A 12,429-nucleotide genomic window follows, 5' to 3' on the forward strand; every position below is an offset into this window, starting at 1 on the left:
AGGTACTGCTGACGAAAACCTTTCCGGATCCAGTCTGACGCCTGGGGGTAATTCTAAGGTAAGGAATCTATAACTAATGTGTTTCTTTCAGATATGAATCCCTGGGGCCCCAATGGTGCTGGGCCGGAGCCACCAGTGCAGAACCAGTTGGGGCCTCTTTCAACCCTGCGGGGCCTGAAGGCGCGTTGACAGGGTCAGACCACACAAATAAAAGAGCATGGCATCATAGAACTCTTTCAGTTGGGCGGGGTCACTCAGGGCTTTAGAAATTAGGGAGGGGAGGAGTTTGCCCAGGTGCAGGTTCTGGGGAACGAGGCCTAGTACACCAAGGCTCCCTCTTCTCGTCGGCCAAGGAGAAGCCAAAGAGAGCTTCAACTTCTTACTTTTCTTTATGTGCCTCCTACCTTAGTGTCCAGACAACTTTGAAGAGACGAGGAGGACTCTGGATACTGGGCCGCTAGCAGATTCAGGGACTGCTCCCTCAAAGCCTTTCATGGTCCGGCAATCGGAGCACGACTTGATGTCATGGTCGGACTACATACACCAAAGACTAACCAGGTGTGGGTCCATTGTAGACATCGGTCAGTGACAGGTGGAGCAGGGCTTAAAACCAGACTTCTGTGACGACATCCTCAACACACAAGGAGGTAAACCTCAAAAACAGTTGAAAAAACATCAAAAAAGCCTGTCAAAAAACAACAGTGGGGTAGCTCTTCTCTAGATGAGCGCTGGCTAGCATGGAAAGAAAAAGCGGATGTCAGAACGCCTGGGTGGCGCCTATATAGGTACTGCAACGTCACTTCTTGCGCAGCCAATGACAGACACGGAGCCGATCAATGTCACCTACCTGAGCGCAGGGGTACTGCTCACAAAAAATCTTCCGGATCCAGTCCGACGCCTGGGGAAATTCACAAGGTATGGAATCTGCAGCTAGAAGTCTATCAGATAAGGCTATCTATCGATCCAATCCTAAAACACGGCTGCATTCTGTTTTCAATGTCATGTTACATTAAAACAACTGATCTATAATTGACAACTTGGTATGCAGAAATCACAGAAAATTTAGTTTTGTTTTCTTTTTTAAATAAGATGAAAACCACAACAAGCTGTTTTCAAAGTCTTTATTGTCGGATTCTTTGCAATACTCCTGCATTCAATAAATAGCGAATTATCCTTCAATACATCGTGGCCAATCTGAGACCGTCTCTTTTTATGGGTAAAGGGGTGAAAACAGGATGAGTGCTATGGTACTCAAAAGACAATTTGAGGATTTACATTTCATATATTGGGAAATAAAGTTAAAATAATTTTATAAGTGCTTGTAATCTGTACAGATGTGGCGTTGTTGAACCTTTGTGTTCTAAAGCGTGGTGCCAGTGAGTGTGTGTGTCACGCTTGTGTGTGTATTTCAGGAGCACCAGCCATTGGTTTTGCTCAAGGTGTGGGCACGAAACAATGAAATCAGACAGAGGTGGCACGACTAGCGATTCCCCTTTGATACAACAATACATTGGTATTCATTTATTCAAGTTTACTTACAACAAAAAAACATAGCACTCCAAACATCCAGGACCGTGCATATTCTCTCTTGGTTATAGACAGGTGCTTCTAATGGCGGTAAAGTATTTGCAATAAAAATGTGGCTGCTGCGGATGTGCTACTTCTACGCGGTGATGTCAAAGAGGGTGTTGGTGGTTGCCATTACTCACTGGTTCAGCCAGATTCCAGAGAGCTACTGAGGCTGGGAACTGTAAACTTCTTTCAATGTTGACTCACACTAAACAAACTGGGCGATCCAACAGCGATGATAAAAGCACTTCAGCCGGTTTCCTAACCACCAGATAGAGGAGAAGAAAGGCTTCATTGACTGCGCTGTTGTGAAGCCACTGACGTCACCCGATGGACCCATGGCCAACGCCTTCCGCCACATTCAGCGTTGAAGTAACGAGACAAGCCAATGAGGGCAAGCCGAGCCTTGGAGGATGCCACCAGGGATTGTGGCTTTCAGTCTGCCTCCAAGAGCGTGCCACCACCACGTGACCCAAAAGGGCGTTGGAAGTCACCAAGCCGCCAATGCAGTAAAAACCCTGCCTTGAGAACAGAAAATGTGCCTGTGTGCACGTATGTAAGCATGTCTCTGCAGAGCGCCACCCAGTGGCATACTGAAATTTGAGTAGGGTGCCCTGCAAAGTACTTGAAGGGCCTCAGTCAGGAGTTATCCCGGTTTACAGTACCAGAGGTGGCCCTATTAAGCTTGGGCGCCCCTGAAACGCGGGGGCTTCGGGGGCTATTGTTACGCCACCCTGGTATTGGTCACCAAAAAGCACATCTACCAGTAATGTGGACCTTATTCAATAAACTTATGAACCTCGGAAATAGAGACCACTCAACACTTTTTATTAATCACAGACCCTACTTTTAATTTAAAGAAAAATGAACTGCCTACAATGAAAAGAAGTGGTCTGAGGTGTCGAGTTGCACGAGTTTCGATGGAAGTGAAACACCCAAAGAGAGCAACAAAGGCGGGAAGAGGGCTGCACTTCAGGCAAGAAAGGGCTGCGCACCAGACAAGAGACGGGCGCACCCCGGGCCAGAGAGGGCTGCGCCCCGGGCCAGAGAGGGCTGCGCCCCGGGCCAGAGAGGGCTGCGCCCCATACAAGAGACGGGCGCGCCCCAGACAAGAGAGAGGCGCGCCCCAGACAAGAGAGGGCTGCGCCCCAGGCAAGAGAGGGGCGCGCCCCAGGCAAGAGAGGGGCGCGCCCCAGGCAAGAGAGGGGCGCGCCCCAGGCAAGAGAGGGGCGCGCCCCAGGCAAGAGAGGGGAGCGCCCCAGACAAGAGAAGGGCTGCGCCCCAGGCAAGAGAGGGTGCCCCCCTGCAAGAGAGGGGGTGCGCCCCAGACAAGAGATGGGGTGCGCCCCAGACAAGAGAGGAGGTGCGCCCCAAAGAAGAGGGGGCTGCACCCCAGGCCAGAGAGGGCTGCGCCCCAGACAAGAAAGGGCTGCGCCCCAGGCCAGAGAGGGTTGCCCCCCAGGCAAGAGCAGGGGTGAGCCCCAGACAAGAGAGGGGGTGCACCCCAGACAAGAGAGGGGGTGCACCCCAGACAAGAGGGGGGCTGCACCCCAGACAAGAGGGGCGGCATACCAGGCCAGAGAGGGCTGCACCTGCACCCCAGGCCAGAGAGGGCTGCACCCCAGGCCAGAGAGGGCTGCACCCCAGGCAAGAGAAGAAACTACATGGACAATCTTACACCACCAACACCCTCGGTAGAATCGCATCAGAAGCACCAGCCAACGGCGCATGTTTAAACACCACGAGGACTGTGAGAATCAGAGCAGATTTCATGAAGGCCACAGATAAAAGGTTTGAATCTCTGAAATAGTTTTCTAAATCAGTTTGCAGCTTTAAAATTTATTATCTGCAAGTAATAGAACGAGTCTGGAGATCAAGACGAGTGCAGCGTAGTCTGCCACTTGTCCATTCATGAAAACGGAGCCACAGAGTGAATAGGCAGAGATTATTCCTGTCCCTGTGAAGTGGCTCACCTGACACTTCAACTGAAAGTGACAATGTACATCCGTGGGGGAAGGTTTTATACACCAATGCACAGCGCACACACACTCCATCCACACGCACGCGCGCACACACACACACACACACACCGACTACAGACAACGGTGACTGTGGCTGATATTACGCCATACCTATCCGCAAATGCCCCAACACACAGCGTCACTCAAGCGATGTAGCCTTTAAGAGAATCAAGAACATATGTACAATCCATAGGAACCCTGGAAGCGCCCACTTCTCGTCATGCAAAGGCCGGCTCTGGTCAACCCTTCCAAAGTGACGTCGCCCATGTGGCTCCGGATCCAGGGACAAGGCTGGCCTTGCCGGACGGGTGTAAGAGCTGCTCTGTAAGAAGGACCTGAAGTCCACATAGGTGGGAGAGGGTTCACTGTGCTGCGATCCCTCTCCAGCAATTCATGGACGTTCAAAGTTCTGGTAAAACAAGAGTTGAAGAGACACAAAGAAAAGACTTCCATCGATTCTTTCCTCCGCAGGGTAATCCGGTGAGTGCTCAACTCAGTTGGAAATCTTCACCTGCAAAAAAAATAAAATGCATCAAACTCACCAAATCGTGGTGTCGGCTCAGAATTATTCTGTGTACATTTATGATGATAAAACACAACAAAGACTGATTTGTACAACATTAATCTGGGGGGACACGTGGCAACAAAACCAAAAGGTTCCCTTCATAATATTTCAGTCTATACACATCACATTCGCATATTTTTCTGGCTAAACACAACTAGCTGACCTTCTACACCAACATTTTCCAAAGTTATTTTCGTAAAATTGGTAATATTCGAGGCAGCATTTTGTAAAAGTCGCAGTCCAACGTTAACTGAACCCACAAGGCCAGCCCCACTCGCCTCCCAATCCTGGGTAAAGAAAGGGTTTCAAGAAGTACCTTTGTGACCACCTCCCAGACAGGACTTTGTGTATTGGGCTGGGGTCCCAACCCTTTCCCTAGGGAACTTAAGGGCTTACCTGTGGGTGGCTCTTCAGATTCGTCGTGGGACAAGATTCAAACTCTAAACCACTTCAACTTCAATTATCTGGGCACCTTGGACTTCGCCTGGAACCGAGACTGCACCAAGGAAGACTCCTGGACCTCCTGGTCTCGCTGTTCTGCACGTCGTCTTCGTCGTCTATGCTTCATCCAGGTTCCTCTCCAGGCCTGTGAGCATCAAAGACACCCGAAGGAATCTACCTTAGAGTGAAGGAGTCACTCCCCTGCATCTGCAGGCACCGCAACGAAGCTGACCAGTCTGATGCTCCTGATGTCCCACTTACTCTGAAAGGCTTAGCAACACAGGTGGTGGTTCTGCAACTCCCTTGAGGCCTGACCTGTCCTCTCAGCAAGTTTGAGACCAGTATCCCTCGTCAGAAACGCTGGAACAGAACCCCTGTGCACCGTGTCGACTTGCCGTTGCCAAGGATTGTTGACTGTCCTCCAGAGATCTTCGGGATACAATCATCTCTTCCTGTCAAGATCTTCATCCTCACAATATCCCCTGCACCGTCTTTGGTAAGCTGCTCGTGGTCCTCTTGCAACTCCTCTGCCTTCGGCCTGCGCGTCCTCTCGAAGGTCTTCTTTGGCTCCAGTGAGCTCCCCTGCTCGGGGCCTGCTCTGACTTACCTGTTTATGGTGAGTCACTTGAACCTAGCTGGTCCTGACACTGCACCTTTTTCGTTTACTACATCTGTTGCTGCTGCCAAGGCTTGTAGGTGTTCCCCCCTGACACTGACCCCCTGGTTCTTGACTTTTTAAGTGGGACAGCTCGTGAATGGCTCCTGGCATTCCTCAGCAATGCCTGGTCCTCACAGCTGCAGCGACAATGTTATCGTCATCACTCGTGCATCTTCTGTCATCGGTAGTTATTGGTCTTTCGTGCCACCTGGTCACTTCCGAGTGGCATGGACTCTGTCCCTCTGCTTGCAGGTTCTTCTCTTCAAAAATACACACTTGGATTCCACCAGCCTCTTTCACCTTCTCTGCCAGCGGCATCTTTCCTGAAGTCCTCCATTGTGGTATACGGCAGTTTCCGGCGTCATTTCACACCTATGCACCTGGCATCTCTGGTGTAGGTGTCCTGGTTCCTGGGGTATCCACGGCTGGGGTGACTCTCCAACCTCTGTCTTCCACGGGGTTTCTTCAGGGTCCTCTGGGGTGTGTGGGGGGGTCCTTCTTGAAAACTGCAACCACAAGTTTCCCGTTGATATGCATTGAAGACCAAGGTGTATTTTCGCTTACTTCCCTGTTTTACAGTTGAAGTATTGTGTGTATTGTGTTGATATCTCCAGGTAGGAGATATACCAATGTGTTAGGGAGTGTGTATAAGAAATATACTTATTTTTATAACTACACTGTGTGGTTCTTTTTCACTTAACCTACACTATATGATTAGTTCTGGTAAAACAAGCTGCTTTACACTCCTTCTGGGCTAAGCCTGAAGGCTGCTCTCCACAGCTACCACTTGGAGAGCTTTCTAAGGCTGTCCAAGACCACTAAAATCACCATAAGGGATGCCTGTATTAGTGCTAGGTGCTTCACTCAAATAAGTGTGCACCATATACTAAGCCAGCCTCCTACATCATGTCTATGTAAAGGCTCACTGCCCTCATCGGATCAAGCTGATGGAGCATATCCTTCTCCTCTGGGAGACGTGGCAGAATAAAGAATGTGAGCAAGATGATCCATTTGCCAACATGGAAGTGTCTCACAACCACAGGGGAGTAAACCACCGAGTCCTCGTCACCAACTTGCACGGAAAGAAGGTAGTGTAGGGCAGTTGGAACAGTGCCTGCAGCTCACTCACACAGTGTGTCCACTTGATGGAAATAAGGGTGACTGTTTTCGGTAGCAAGAGCCTCAAGGAGCAGCTGTGCATAAGGCTGAAGGGCATGAACATAAATCTATACTAGGTTAAGGTCCCACTGGGGCTTCATACATGGTTTAGGATGAAACAAACAAGTACTCACCTTCGGTAACACTCTTTCTACTGGACGCTCCATCTAACCACAGATTCCTACCTTTAGAATATTCTCCAGGCGTAAGAGTAGTTATCATGTGCTCTGGCAGGTGGCTTTGTGTAGTTCTGCGCCAAAGTTGTTCCGTTTTGGGTGTGGAGCTGTATACAAGCGCCTCTCTTGTGTGCCCACATCAGTTACTTTCTAGGCTGTCCACACCAGCAGAAGGAAAACTCATTAGCAAACTGGTTGTGACCAGTGTGCAGATCTCTTGACATGGGACCTTTTTAGATGGAGAAAAGTAGCCCAGTTCACAGTACAAGGTCGATGAGGAATCAGCAGTTAGAGTAACCACCAGAAAGATCGCTACCAAAGGTAAGCCACTTGTTCTTCTGATGGATACTTCGTACTGCAGATTCCTCCCCCCACCAAAGGGAGACGGTGTGGCTCTGTGGCCAGAGTTGCAGACTCTGGAGTTTGGGAATCCGGGATAGAGTCTTGGCTTCAACATCCCGTGACTGGGCAAATCACCTAATCTCCCCAGTGCCCATGGACAGCGCCTGGATACCATCATGGGTGATAAGTCACGCTATATAAATCGAATATGCTACTTACCAGTATGCATCTGTTCTTGGCATGTAGGGCTGCTGACATTCATATCTGTGCATAGATCGCCGCCTAGTGTTGGGTCCGGATGATTGCACATTGTTGTCCTGGAAGAGTCTTCGAAGTATCACGAGATAGGTGGCTCCTCCCCTGGACTACAGTGCGCATGGGCATCCTCTCCATCCTCAGATTGTTTTTCGCCATTGTGGCAGTGATGGAGTAGATACAGTAAGTGATGACCATGCTATACAGTAATTCTGAGTGCTGCAGCTGCTACAGGTGCCGGGGAGGAGGGTGGGCGATATGAATGTCAGCAGCCCTAGATGCCAAGAACAGATGCATACTGGTAAGTAGCATATTCGGTTCGAGGCATGTGGGCTGCTGAATTCATATCTGTGCATAGAATATATAGCAGTCCCTCGATTAGCGGCGGCTGCCCGTGCCAGCTGCAGCAGTCTGAAAAAGAGTTTTGAGAACAGCCTGTCCTACAGCTGCCTGCGGTTTTGAGTGTATATCTACACAGTAGTGTTTGGTAAATGTATGTATAGTGGACCATGTGGCTGCTCTACATATTGCTTCTAACGGAATGTTTCCCAGGAAAGCCATGGACGCCCCTAACTTTCGTGTTGAGTGGGCTCTCGGAGGAATAGTTAACTTGCGTTTAGCTTTTTCATAACAAATTTGAATACATTTAACTATCCATCTGGCTATCCCTGCTTTGGAAATGGCGTTGCCTTTATGTTGTGGAGAAAAGGCAACGAATAGTTGTTTTGTTTTCCTAAAATCCTTGGTCCTGTCTATATAGTACATGAGGGCTCTCTTTACGTCTAGTGTATGGAGCATTCTCTCTGCGACAGTTTCCGGATTTTGAAAGAAAACAGGCAGTTCAATAGTTTGATTCATGTGGAACTGCGATATTACTTTAGGCATGAAGGTGGGGTTGGTACGTAGTACAACTCTGTTTGCATGAACCTGTATGAATGGCTCTTGAATGGTTAGTGCCTGGAGTTCACTAACTCGTCTTAGCGAAGTGATTGCCACCAGGAAGGCTACTTTCCAGGTGAGGAATTGATTCTCACATGAACGTAGAGGTTCAAAAGGTGGACCCATCAATCTGGTGAGGACCACATTTAGGTTCCACACCGGCGCCGGTGGGTGCCGTGGAGGAATCACCCGTTTAAGTCCCTCCAAGAATGCTTTGATGGCAGGCACTCTGAATAATGAGAGGTGTTGCCTGTTTTGAAGATAGGCTGTTATTGCGGTGAGATGTATGCGTATGGAACTGTATGCTAGACTGCATTGGTATAAGTGCAGCAGGTAACAGATGATATTCTGAGTAGATGCGTCTAGCGGGTTGATGTCATTGTGTTGACAGTAGATGACAAACCTTTTCCATTTCGCCGCATAGCAAGCTCTGGTGGTGGGTCTCCTGGCCTCTTTGGAGGCAGGTTTAAGTATCCAAACTCGAAGACTTCAGGAGCCAGATCGCCAGGTGCAGCTGTTGCGGATCTGGTTGCTGAATTGCGCCATGGTTCTGCGTTAAAAGTTTGGGCGTTAGTCGCAGCGTTTGATGTGGCACCACGGAAAGTTCTAGAAACGTGGTGTACCATGGTTGGCGTGCCCACGTTGGAGCAACCAGGATGAGTGTCATTGAGTGTTGCCTTAGTTTGCGTGCCACTAGCGGTATTAATGGCGCTGGGGGAAAAGCGTACGCAAATCTGCCTGACCAGTTCATCCATATCGCATTGCCCTGCGACTGTGGATGTGGGAACCTGGCGGCAAAGCTTTGGCATTTTGCGTTTTCCCTTGTGGCGAATAGGTCTATTTCTGGATGACCCCACTTTCGGAAGTACGGTTGGAGTACTGATGGATGCAGCTCCCACTCGTGCATTTGGTGGCTGTGTCTGCTGAGCAGATCTGCCATCTGGTTGTCCTTGCCCGGGAGGTGTTCCGCCATGAGGAACATGTTCCTTTGAATGGCCCACTTCCACATGCTCTGAGCCAGATGAGACAACTGTGGAGAGTGTGTTCCTCCCTGCTTCTGTATGTAGTACATGGCAGTCATGTTGTCCGTCCGGATCAACACGACTTTGTTGCACAGGTGTACTTTGAATGCCTTCATGGCTAGGAAGATTGCCATCATTTCCAGAAGGTTGATGTGCATCTTTTTCTGCTGTGTAGTCCATAGTCCCTGCACTGTATAATTGAGTACATGAGCTCCCCATCCCTGGAGAGACGCGTCCACCGTCAGTATTATTTGTGGAACAGGCTCTTGGAACCGTCGGCCCTTGCAAAGGTTTTGTGGATTCCACCAATGCAGAGAGTTGTATGCCCGACCGCTCACCAACACTAGGTCTTTTAACTGTCCTTGAGCCTGATTCCATTGACGTGCTAAGCACTCTTGAAGCGGGCGCATATGTAGTCTCGCGTGCGGGACTATGAAGATGCAGGAGGCCATCATGCCTATCAACTGCATGAACACTCGCGCTGGAAGGGAGTGTTGAGGTCTGAACTTTGCTATAAGCAGTTGTATGCTGTTGATTCTCACTAAAGTTGGCTGAGCTTTGGCTGCCAGAGTGTCTATGGTCGCGCCTAGGTACTGTTGTACGTGGGCGGGTTGAAGGTGTGATTTGGGATAATTTAGTGAGAATCCCAGACTGTGAAGAAGGTGAATGGTGTGGGACATGTGGCTGGCGCATGGCTGACTTTGCCTGAACAAGCCAGTCGTTCAGGTAAGGGAAGACGTGAATATGTCGTCTTCACAAGTGAGCAGCCACCGTCGCTAGGCACTTGGTAAAGACCCTGGGAGCTGTTGTTACTCCGAAAGGGAGTACCTTGAACTGATAATGTTGATTTTGAATAGTGAACCCGAGATATTTTCTGTGGGATGGGTGTATGGGAATGTGGAAATACGCATCCTTTAAATCTAGTGTTGCTAGGAAGTCTCCCTGACTGAGTAACGGCAGAACCTGCTGGAGGGTGATCATATGAAAATGTTCCGACAGAATGTACATGTTGAGAGGTCTTAGGTCCAGTATAGGCCTGAGAGAGCCGTCCTTTTTGGGGATTAAGAAGTACAGAGAGTACACCCCTAAACCGTGCTGTTGGATAGGCACGGGCTCTATGGCTCCTTTTTGCAGCATACTCAGTACTTCCTGCTGCAATAATGTCAAGTGCTCTACGGACATAGGACGTCGTCTTGGTGGTATGTTGGGTGGAATGGATGTTAATTCTAGACAATAACCGTACTGGACAATGTCTAAGACCCACCTGTCTGTGGTGATGGAACTCCAGACTGGCAGGAACTGTTGTAATCTCCCCCCGACCGGTGTTATGTGGACGGGGGGCAGTGACAAGACGTCACTGTTTGTTATTGGCAGAGGATCTGGTGTTGTTGTTTCCTCTGCCCCTGCCCTTGGTGCTGGAGCCACGGTATCCACCCCTATTGTTTTTATTATAAGGACTTTGGGACCCTCCTTTATTGTACTGCTGCTGGGAGCCCTGACCTCTAGCTGCCCCTGAACTTCTGGGGCGACGAAAGGAGCCACTACGAAACTGCTGGGATTGTAGAGCCCCCATAGATTTAGCAGTCTCAGTGTCTTTTTTAATCTTTTCGAGTGTGGTGTCAACTTCAGGGCCAAATAAGAAGTCTGGGTTGACTGGCTGATGCAAGATATTTGTTTGAATGTCTGGTTTAAAGCCCGATATTCTTAACCATGCATGTCTCCGTAACATCACACTAGTGTTGATTGCCCTCGCTGCAGTGTCAGCTGCATCTAGTGCGCATTTGATGGACGCATCGGTAATGAGCTGTCCCTCTCTAATGAGGAGCTCTGCCCCCTCCTTGTACTCATCTGGTAGGTGTTTTATTAGGGGTTCCAGGGTATCGTAGTGGGACCGGTTGTATCTGGCTAGGAGTGCCTGGGTGTTGGCAATGCGCCAGATGTTCGATGCTTGAGCTGCCACCCGTTTCCCAGAGTTTTCGAACACCTTGGACACTTTGTCCGGAGGAGGAGCATCAACAGTAGTTTGAGAGTTCGCTCTTTTGCGGGCGTTAGAAACAACCAGGGAGTCCAGTGGCAATTGACCCTTAATGTACATAGGGTCTCCTGGGGCTGGTCTATACTTTTTCTCAATCCTGGGGTTTAACACTCGTGTTCTTGTTGGCTCCTTAAAGATGTCCTTAGCATGTTTAAGAACGCCTTTTAGCATCGGTAGTGTCTTAACCGTTTTTTCTGATGTGGAGAACGTGTCCACTAAAAAATCCTCTTCAACAGAGTCTGAATGAAGGTCAACCCCGTGATTGGCAGCCGCCCGTTCAATGAGGGCGTTAAAAGCAGCAGTGTCCTCAGCAGGTGATGGTTTTATATTGTCGATAGGGGTGTCAGGAGCATTGTGGATGTCATTTGGGTCTCCCCATGTTTGATCCTGGTCCTGTGGCTCATAATGGTCATGATGTAGAGGATAAGTGGTATCCTCATAATAGGTGTCACCTGCATCCGAAGGTGTTGGAGAAAAATCAAGCGTGTGGTGGGTATAAGTTTGATAAGGTTCCACAGGCAGTGGAGTGGAGCCGGAATCCATTTTCTTCTTGAGCGGGATTTTTTAGGACTCCAAAGTGTTCACCGGGACAATTTTTCTCTTCCGAAACACTAGTTTACCGGTTTCGAGGTCGATGACCCGCTCCTGTGAGTCGTCGACAGGTGGATCTGCAGGGGATGCAGGTTTTGCGGGTGCGAAGCCCTTCCGGAGTGCGAACATTTTAGGTGTCCCCGACGGCGGCAATCCAAAAGTGATCGGCGCCGATGTAGCCTTCGCGCCCTTCTTCGGCTCGGGGCCCTGTTTCGGGTCGGGTGTGTCCCGTTCCCTGATGCGCGCCAGGGACTCAGACACCTGCTTCACCAGGGATGGCGATGGTGCACTGGAACCGACGTGCTCTTTGGGGACAGGCGTGGAGGCCGTCCCAGGTCCCTTTCCCGACTTAGGCTTTTCGATTAGAATTTTCGGGTCGACGCCCTGTGGAGTGGGGATCCTCGCAGCGTCGGCACCCTTTGCAGTCGATGCACGATCGGTCATCTTGGCTGTAGGCGTTCGCGCCCCAACTTTGGGTGTTAAAGGCATCTGCGGCTTCGGGGGACCGAGGGCCTGTTTGTGTTTCTCGGCGCCGAAAACCCTGTGCGTTTCCTCGGCACCGACAGTGCCTTTAGGCTGTTCGGTTCCGATGTCCTTCTTTTGTGTTTGCGGATGTGAAGGGTTGGAAGCCTTCGATCCGACGAGGACGAGTTGCAC

General features: G+C 49.9%; 1 protein-coding gene across 6 annotated transcripts in view; it reads right to left on the reverse strand.

Annotated features, from left to right (window-relative positions):
- Positions 1–1,107: 1,107 nt before the first annotated feature.
- The window catches only part of OPA1 (OPA1 mitochondrial dynamin like GTPase), a 428,917-nt gene continuing 417,595 nt past the window's right edge, over positions 1,108–12,429 (reverse strand). For 4 of the 6 annotated variants that reach the window (XM_085635800.1, XM_085635798.1, XM_085635799.1 and 1 more), the window contains one exon: positions 1,108–4,101. The gene's annotated coding sequence lies outside the window, so the exon portion shown is untranslated. The remainder of the gene's footprint in view (positions 4,102–12,429) is intronic. The other 2 variants (XR_014970881.1, XR_014970880.1) reach the window with 2 other exon arrangements.

This window comes from Triturus cristatus, chromosome 11, assembly GCF_964204655.1.
Source record: "Triturus cristatus chromosome 11, aTriCri1.1, whole genome shotgun sequence".
NCBI classification, from domain to species: Eukaryota; Metazoa; Chordata; class Amphibia; order Caudata; family Salamandridae; genus Triturus; species Triturus cristatus.